The sequence below is a fragment of the Strix aluco genome, chromosome 9 (genome assembly GCF_031877795.1).
Source record: "Strix aluco isolate bStrAlu1 chromosome 9, bStrAlu1.hap1, whole genome shotgun sequence".
NCBI classification, from domain to species: domain Eukaryota; kingdom Metazoa; phylum Chordata; class Aves; order Strigiformes; family Strigidae; genus Strix; species Strix aluco.
Window position 1 is genome coordinate 28,092,726 of NC_133939.1, and position 7,630 is coordinate 28,100,355.

At 38.5% G+C, this 7,630-nt stretch overlaps 1 long non-coding RNA gene across 1 annotated transcript; it reads right to left on the bottom strand.

Moving 5' to 3' along the window:
• Positions 1-779: 779 nt before the first annotated feature.
• LOC141927428 (uncharacterized) lies at positions 780-7,149 on the bottom strand. Its single transcript, XR_012624390.1, has 3 exons — positions 6,888-7,149; positions 2,092-2,143; positions 780-892 (listed from the first exon to the last, which is right to left on the bottom strand). It is a non-coding gene; the product is annotated as an uncharacterized LOC141927428 (long non-coding RNA).
• Positions 7,150-7,630: the final 481 nt, after the last annotated feature.

Genomic DNA, 7,630 nt, shown 5'->3' on the forward strand with positions numbered 1-7,630 from the left:
AGTCTGATTGCAACACAAACCCAGCATCCGCCAGAGCATCTCAACATGGGAAAGCATTTCAATATTCGCTTAAGTGCTTGCTGGATTGTCAGCTCAGTTATTTCAAATGATGTATCTACTAGTGGACTGCCATAACCAGGAGAGAAGAGAAACTGTAGGATTGTATTAAAGACAAAATGATACGAGTTAAATCTTGGTTGCTGTTACAGCCTTCATTAATCAAGAAGGAATGGGCCTGTGTGAGTGATGAGCCTCTTGGTAATGCAGCCAGCATTGACAGGACAGGATTTGCACAAGCTGATACCTACGCTGTCTGAGAAAATAGGCAAAAGGTCTGGATTCTGCACTGGGATGGACTGAGATGTGAATCAGGCAATGGGACATGCTGGTTTATGGAAGATGGGAGAAAGGAGTTTCTTGTGAGCAAAAGTTTTGCCTAAACTCCTCAGTAATGATTTTGCATTTGGCTCTGCATTTCTCAACTCTCCTCCTGGTTAATCCTCCTTCACACCAGAAATATGCTCCCAGAAATAGTCTCAGACCCTAAATCTGGAAATTTCATAAAAATTAAGTCATGTCAGCAAGTGAAAGTGTCCTGGTATAGTTTACAGGCCATTTTATTTATTTTTAGCTAGCTAGCTATATCCCATATTGATCACAAATGCTTAAAAAATCTCCACATGATTTTGTAGTCACAGAAAGGCAGCTGCACCCAAAGGCCACATGCAGGCAGGTCCCTGCAGAGCTCAGATCTCAATATTCCCATAGACATAATTTTACCTTTTTTACAGCAACCTCCCACGGCCACAGAAGATCTGCCAGCAGTTCAATTCTGCTTTTCCGTTTACTGGAGTACAGAATTCAGTTCTTGAAGTCTCCCAAGGTTAAAAAGCTGGATTAGAAGGAATTAGATGGTTATGTATACAAAATTCAAAATTAATTTACTTGGGTTTGTGGCAAACACCTCTTTCTTTTTAAATATTTAAGTTAAAATAATTCAAAGGGAAGTATAATTTTTTCCTTGCTAGTCAATGATTCCTCCTGTGATAAAAATGTGGTAACCAGCAACCTTTTTCCCCTAAAAGAGGTGCCTGGCTTTAGCCTCCTAACTCCAGACGTAGGCGTCAGCTCATTGCACATTCAGGACTGCTGAATTTGGAGGGGAGGGAGCATGTGCCCAAGTGCCTTCCAGATTTGGCATCCATGGTCTTAAATAGAAGTAGGGCTCTCTGCAAAACTGCTGAGCACAAAGCACTAGTTTAACTGGAAAATCTTTATGTGCGATTACTTTAGAAAATCAGCCTGCTTATTTAGAAGCCCAGAAATCAGCATTTACCAACAGAACTTTGTTTTTGAAAATGCTACCTTCTCACTTGCAATAGCATCTCTCTAAAGATCTTTGTGATTTCCTCTTTGCTGTTTCAAGCACATTTTCATGGCTGTTCCAAACTTGGTTTAACCTTCTGTTTTACAAAATTATGCAATACAGACTTGGGTTTTTGGTTATCCTCTTTTAATTTTTGCAATTAAATTTTCAAAATGTATCACATGTGGCTTTCTATTTGTATATTTTAAATAATTCCCATTGTGCCTATAAGACAGCAAGAAGGAAGTGGCACAAATAGAATAGAAGCCCCAAGTCTTCTTCAGGACTCCAGCTCTATATATTGTTTTTCAAAAGCCAAGTCATAGTTATGAGCAAATCCAGCTACTAACTCCCAAAAAGACTGGCTGTTCTCCCTCATTTAAGTTCCTTCACTAGGAATAAAACTCAGATGTATATAAAGAAAAGAAACAAACAAACCCCCACCAAAACCCAACAAAATGAAAGAGGAACCACTTTCATGATTTTTTATTAAAAATTCTCCCATTCTCGTAACTTTGGAAGTCTCTTATTTGCCACAACTGGTATTAACTCTACTTTTCAATGCCTAATTTTTGAGGCATCAGAATCCACATTTCCTACAGAAATCCCACAAAAGTGTATTCCTTTAAGAATATGTTTCAACATTCACCTTAGTATTGGAAGCACCAGAATGTTTATAATCAACCAACAAAGCATAACATCTTGAGATTTTTTTTTAAACTTACCCCAGATCTGAAGGAAGGTGATGCCTTCTTTCTTCCTTTGTACAACTACCTGCTTCACAGTGAAAAAAAAAATCTTAAGCAAAACAGTTCAGAACAATTAAAAAAGAAATTAACAATAAATGGTCTTTTTTTTTTTTTCCTATTTTATAGTATATGCTATTTCTTGCAACATCAGGAAAACAGAAAAGATTTAGTTTCAAAGGGTAAGATCCATGAAAAGGTGGTTGAATAGATACAGTACATAATGTGAACAGCATTGGTCTTCTGTCTGGGTAACTGCTGCCAATGCACGACCAGAGGGATATTATGCAAAAGATATCAAAGGACAACATCATTTAAATGACTGCCTTTGTACTCTTTTTGCTGAACTGGTTTCAGCTTAAGGTAAAGCAGAGTTTGACTTGTAATTGATAGCCAATCTTCCAGTGAAACCTAGGTACTAAGCTCAGTAAACGCATGGCTGAGACCGTTGTGTGCAGTAAAGGAGTTCAAGTGTAAAGTTGTTTTGATGTGCACCTGAAGGGTACTATAAAGACAAAGTGAATTATCATTTATTTTCTGCCTCTTTTTCCTTTTTTCGAATTTTCTTTGGTCATCTGCACCGCAATATTGAATGTATCAGCTTTGACAGTTAGCACCTTTAAACGGTGAACATCTTAGCTCTCCTGGGGAGAGACTGCTTTCCCAGTTAGCACACTTGCCTTCAGGGCCATACATTCAGGGAGCTGTTTCTCTCTTAAAACAGAGAAAAAGTAACTGTGAGCTCTGCTTTAATAAAGAGAAGAGTATTTTGCTCTATAAATCCCTTTCACTGCTAACTCTGCCACCTGCTACAACACTACTTTTCTTAGGAAGAATAACAGACAGGTGACCCAGGGAATGGTGTGATGAACCAGGCTGCATTCATATCTCGAGTTATAAATATGTGATAGCAAAATTTTTGTAAAAATACAGTGAGTAGGAACTATATCACTAAACTGACTTAGAGAGGAATGTTTTGTGCTTGGGCAGTCCCAAGCACAAATCCAGGCTGGGCGAGGAGTGGGTGGAGAGCAGCCCTGCAGAGAAGGACTTGGGGGTATTAGTAGATGGAAAGCTGTGAGCCAGCAACATGTGCTTGCAGCCCAGAAAGCCAACTATGTCCTGGGCTGCATCCAGAGCAGTGTGGGCAGCAGGGTAAGGGAGGGGATTCTCCCTCTGCTCTGCTCTTGTGAGACCCCCCCCTGCAGTGCTGGGTCCAGCTCTGGGGGCACCAACATCAGAAGGACACGGACATGCTCGAGTGGGGCCAGAGGACGAAGATGCTCGGGGGGCTGGAGCACCCCCCTGTGAGGACAGGCTGAGAGAGTTGGGGGGTTCAGCTGGAGAAGAGAAGGCTCTGGGGAGACCTTAGAGCGGCCTCCCAGGACTGAAAGGGGCTACAGGAAAGGGGGGAGGGACTCTTGATCAGGGGGTGTAGGGATAAGATGAGGAATAAGGGTTTAAAACTGAAAAAGGGCAGATTTAGATTAGATATAAGAAAGAAATTCTTTACTATGAGAGTGGTGAGGCCCTGGCACAGGTTGCCCAGAGAAGCTGTGGCTGCCCCCTCCCTGGAAGGGTTCAAGGTCAGGTTGGACGGGGCTTTGGGCAACCTGGGCTAGTGGAAGGTGTCCCAGCCCATGGCAGGGCGGTGGGACTGGATGGGCTTTAACGTCCCTTCCAACCCAAACCATTCTATGATTCTATGTATGATGAGGAGAGAAAGAATCAACTTAACGATCAAGTGAGTTTGGGAAAGTGATACTAAAAGCATGCTGTGATGAGTGATTGGTAACTGCTGTAGCTCAGTTCCCTTTACTACCAAATTTGCAATATTTCAGTATTTGATTTTCAATATTTGCAGTATTTCCTCATATGGTGACAGGAGAGTAAACTCAGACTATTGAGAACTACCCCAAGAAACAGCTTTAGCACCTGCTGGTACCAATTTGGAACAGAAGACATTTGATCAGTAACTCACAGGTTATGCCCATTTGTTCCCTGCTACCCTGTTTGGATTGCATTGACCTTTAAAATATCACATAATTTCTATAGGAAGCATCTTAAAATGGTGTGCCATTTTAATAACCACCACAAGGTGGTTAGCAAATAATGAAAAAATAAATTTGTGTCATAGGCTGTGAGTACTGCCACTCATCATATCTTCTGAGCAGGCAGAAGGGTTTTGTGGGCCATGCAACCCCTGTAAAAATGATGATTTGCATGGCATTCACCTGAGAAGAAAGATGCTGAGCTTTAATGGGATTTTTAACTTGCTGGTTATTAGTTTGTTTTTTTTTTTTTTACTGATTTAATTTTGTTATTGAAGAAGAGCATTGATTTTTATTATTCTTTGTTCACACGTGGTTAACTTTCTAGGGGAAAAAGAGGTGTTTTGTCAGGGCTGTGAAACTTATTAAAAAATACTAATTCTCTGTTGCATATCTGAATTTCCACAAAATTTAGAAGAAACTGAGAAGCTACAAAAACACAAGTGATTCTTCCCCACCCCCCCTCCCCATACCAGTTCTAGGAAAAGAAATCACTAGATTTAGTTGGTTCTGTTTAGATGATCTGCCACTTTGGAGAAAAAAAGACTCTAAAGTAGTAGTCATTGCATCAGAAAAATATAATTTCTGCTTGGTCTTCTGTGACCCTTGCCCACTCTCTGTCAGGGTAATTGAAGTCTTTCATTGCTGTTGCTTTTTAACTTCACTGTATTTCTGATTTCCGGGATCTTTTCACCAGGCATTTAGGTAACAGACCCAGCCCTAGTTCTCCTCTTATTTAGATATAGTTTCTATATTTAACAGTTCTGTTGTACAGCTGATGTTGTTTTTTTTTTTTCCTTTATTATATTTAATCCATGTATTCTAAATATATGCAGTTACCCAAACATATGATTTATCACTTCTCTTTAATTTACCCTTATATAAGTTCTCATTGATTGCTACTTTACTGACTTTTGTGGGGTTTTTTTCTCAAAAAAACCTACAAAGGAACAGAAAGCTTTGGCATCTTACTTCACACCACGGAGAGATTTAATTCATGCAGAAAATTGTATTTTAATCATAGTTTGCACACTAAGAAATTAGTAGATCCTAAAGTTGGAGACGCTGCAAATAGTATCAATTTCTTCAGTTAGGACCCTGATGTCAGCTTCAGCAATTGTGTTGCAAACCAAGAAAAGACTTGCCCGAGCTTCACAGGAACTCAGCATAGTGCTGGTCAGAACTAAAAAAAATAATTAAAAACCCAAATCAAAAGATTCTTCCTTTCTTCACTTAACTTCCTTATATGAAATTTTATTGAATGGGGCTCTAACTAAATGATAACTGGAATTTCAGAGTTCAGTCTCATACACAATGATAATTGCAGATATCTGATGAAAAGAGAAAAAAATATGTAAACACAGTAAAATCTAGATTTATACTCTTGGTTAATTAGTGAAATAATTTTTAAATAAGAAATCTGCAGGATTTCACTCTGAATCCATTCACTTTCTAAATTGCTCATTGTGTTTCAAAACCTGTGCATGCCAGATTTGAAAGAGTACTCAAAAGAAAGAACTTTGTTAAAGAGTAATGCTGATGGTAGCACATGGGGACAAAAATTAAATAGATGAAAAAATTAAAGTTACACATGGCAGATACCAAACCTAAACTACACCGGAATGGGAACTGCAGCTTCTGTGCAATCTTACGTGTTAATTGGACTGCAAGCACTTGCCTGAAAACTCTGCTGGTCAACAAAATCAAAGCGAATGGTGAAGTAATTGCACTGTTCATGTAGCAGTGGAGACTGTAATTAACTGACTTTGCTGATGGCTATAAAATGTTACAAATAGAATTTCACAAGTGATAATAAGTAATGGCAGGTGCTGAAGGTGACATTGACAGGCATTTGTCTGTAGTCAGGAAAGAAATACTGCCACATATGCTGACATTATTTGATATTAGAGGTTCTACCTTCTAAATGTCATATTTTAAATGTCATTATATTTGTAGAACGTAAAAAATAAAATTTTAATGCTATTTTAGTCATATGTCTCATTGCATCTTAAAATAATGCCATATTTTTATGAACACTTTTAATAGTATGCAGAAGTAATTATGTCTAGTCTCTCATGCTCACTATCCTTTAATAATGAACTGAGTCATTCAAGATTTACCATATCCCAATTTTCTAAATGGTGATTTGCAGACTGGAGAACAAGAGATCAGACATATGTGAAAATATTCAAGTACTGCAATATTGTGTGACAAGTAGTAGATTCATAATAACTTTATCTATGAATTATTTGGTTTGCATATACCATTCGTGAAGCCAAGTTTGACCAAAACATCCATTCAAGGTCCAGAATGGAGAGTGACATTTAAGAGTGGTTTTGTGGGTTTCGTGTTACTGAATAAACAAGAAGTAAGCAACCATGTAACCCTGATTTCACACCCAACTTTAATATCATAGTGTCAAAACTTGTTAGGCTAAGACATTAGTGATGACTTAGTTTTCACATACTTTAAATATTTAAGCTAGTCCAGTGGTTTCGTTCACCTCTGTAGTCAACACAGAACCACATTATCCAGTGGGTGATTCAAACCATCCTGACCTGACTATCCAGAAATCATTTCTGATCATTTCATATATCCACTGATTTTAAACAACATCCAGATAATTAATTTGTACTAAATATCTAAAGACTAAATATCTAGCATTACAAAGCAAGAGAGAAGTGAAATCAAATTTCAGGCAAGAAAGACTGTAGGAATTAATACCTGGTCTTCAAAAGCTGAGTGGCCTAGTCAAAACCCCTTCATCGCACATTTAACTGTCCTTGTTAGATGAGATACATGCAAGAGACAATGACATAAGGATTTGAGCGTCTTCTGAAACAGCAGCAGTAGCTTCAAGGCAACTGTTCAGAGCCTAGAGAAAAAAAAAAAAAAAAAAAAAAAGTCTTCCGATGAAATGACCGGTTCACTGCCCCACATACTGTGTGCACCATGATGCTTCTTGGATCATCTTGATTTGAAGACCGCTTCCAATCATTAGGTTACATTCTCCCTTTTATAATTCACTGCAGATTTTCTTGTTAGCAAAAAACTACCTACAAAACCACCATTCTGGTATTTTGCTTTTTGTGGATGGTGTACTGCTGTGCTTAGACTTACCGGTCCTGTATCTCGGTATTCAAACCAGGACTTGAAACAGACAGCCACGCAGAATTCAGATATGCAGCCCAAACACAGTAACATGTAAATGAAAAGCTAGCTTGGGTAGCAATTAGGGGAAAGAATAAATGGAACTGGCTTTTTAAAAGAGACAATGACCCAATTGGTATTATTATCCTGCTCTGTTAGTACAGAGCCAGGATTCAGGTTGTTTGGCAGTGAGCCATAATGGATGGTTTTAGTTCTTTTTTCTCTCTTTGACTGCCTTTAGACATAAGGCCCAATGTAATAGCCTAGTGCATTCTACTAATGTTTGCAAAACAAATGTTTGTTCCGGCAAAATTACA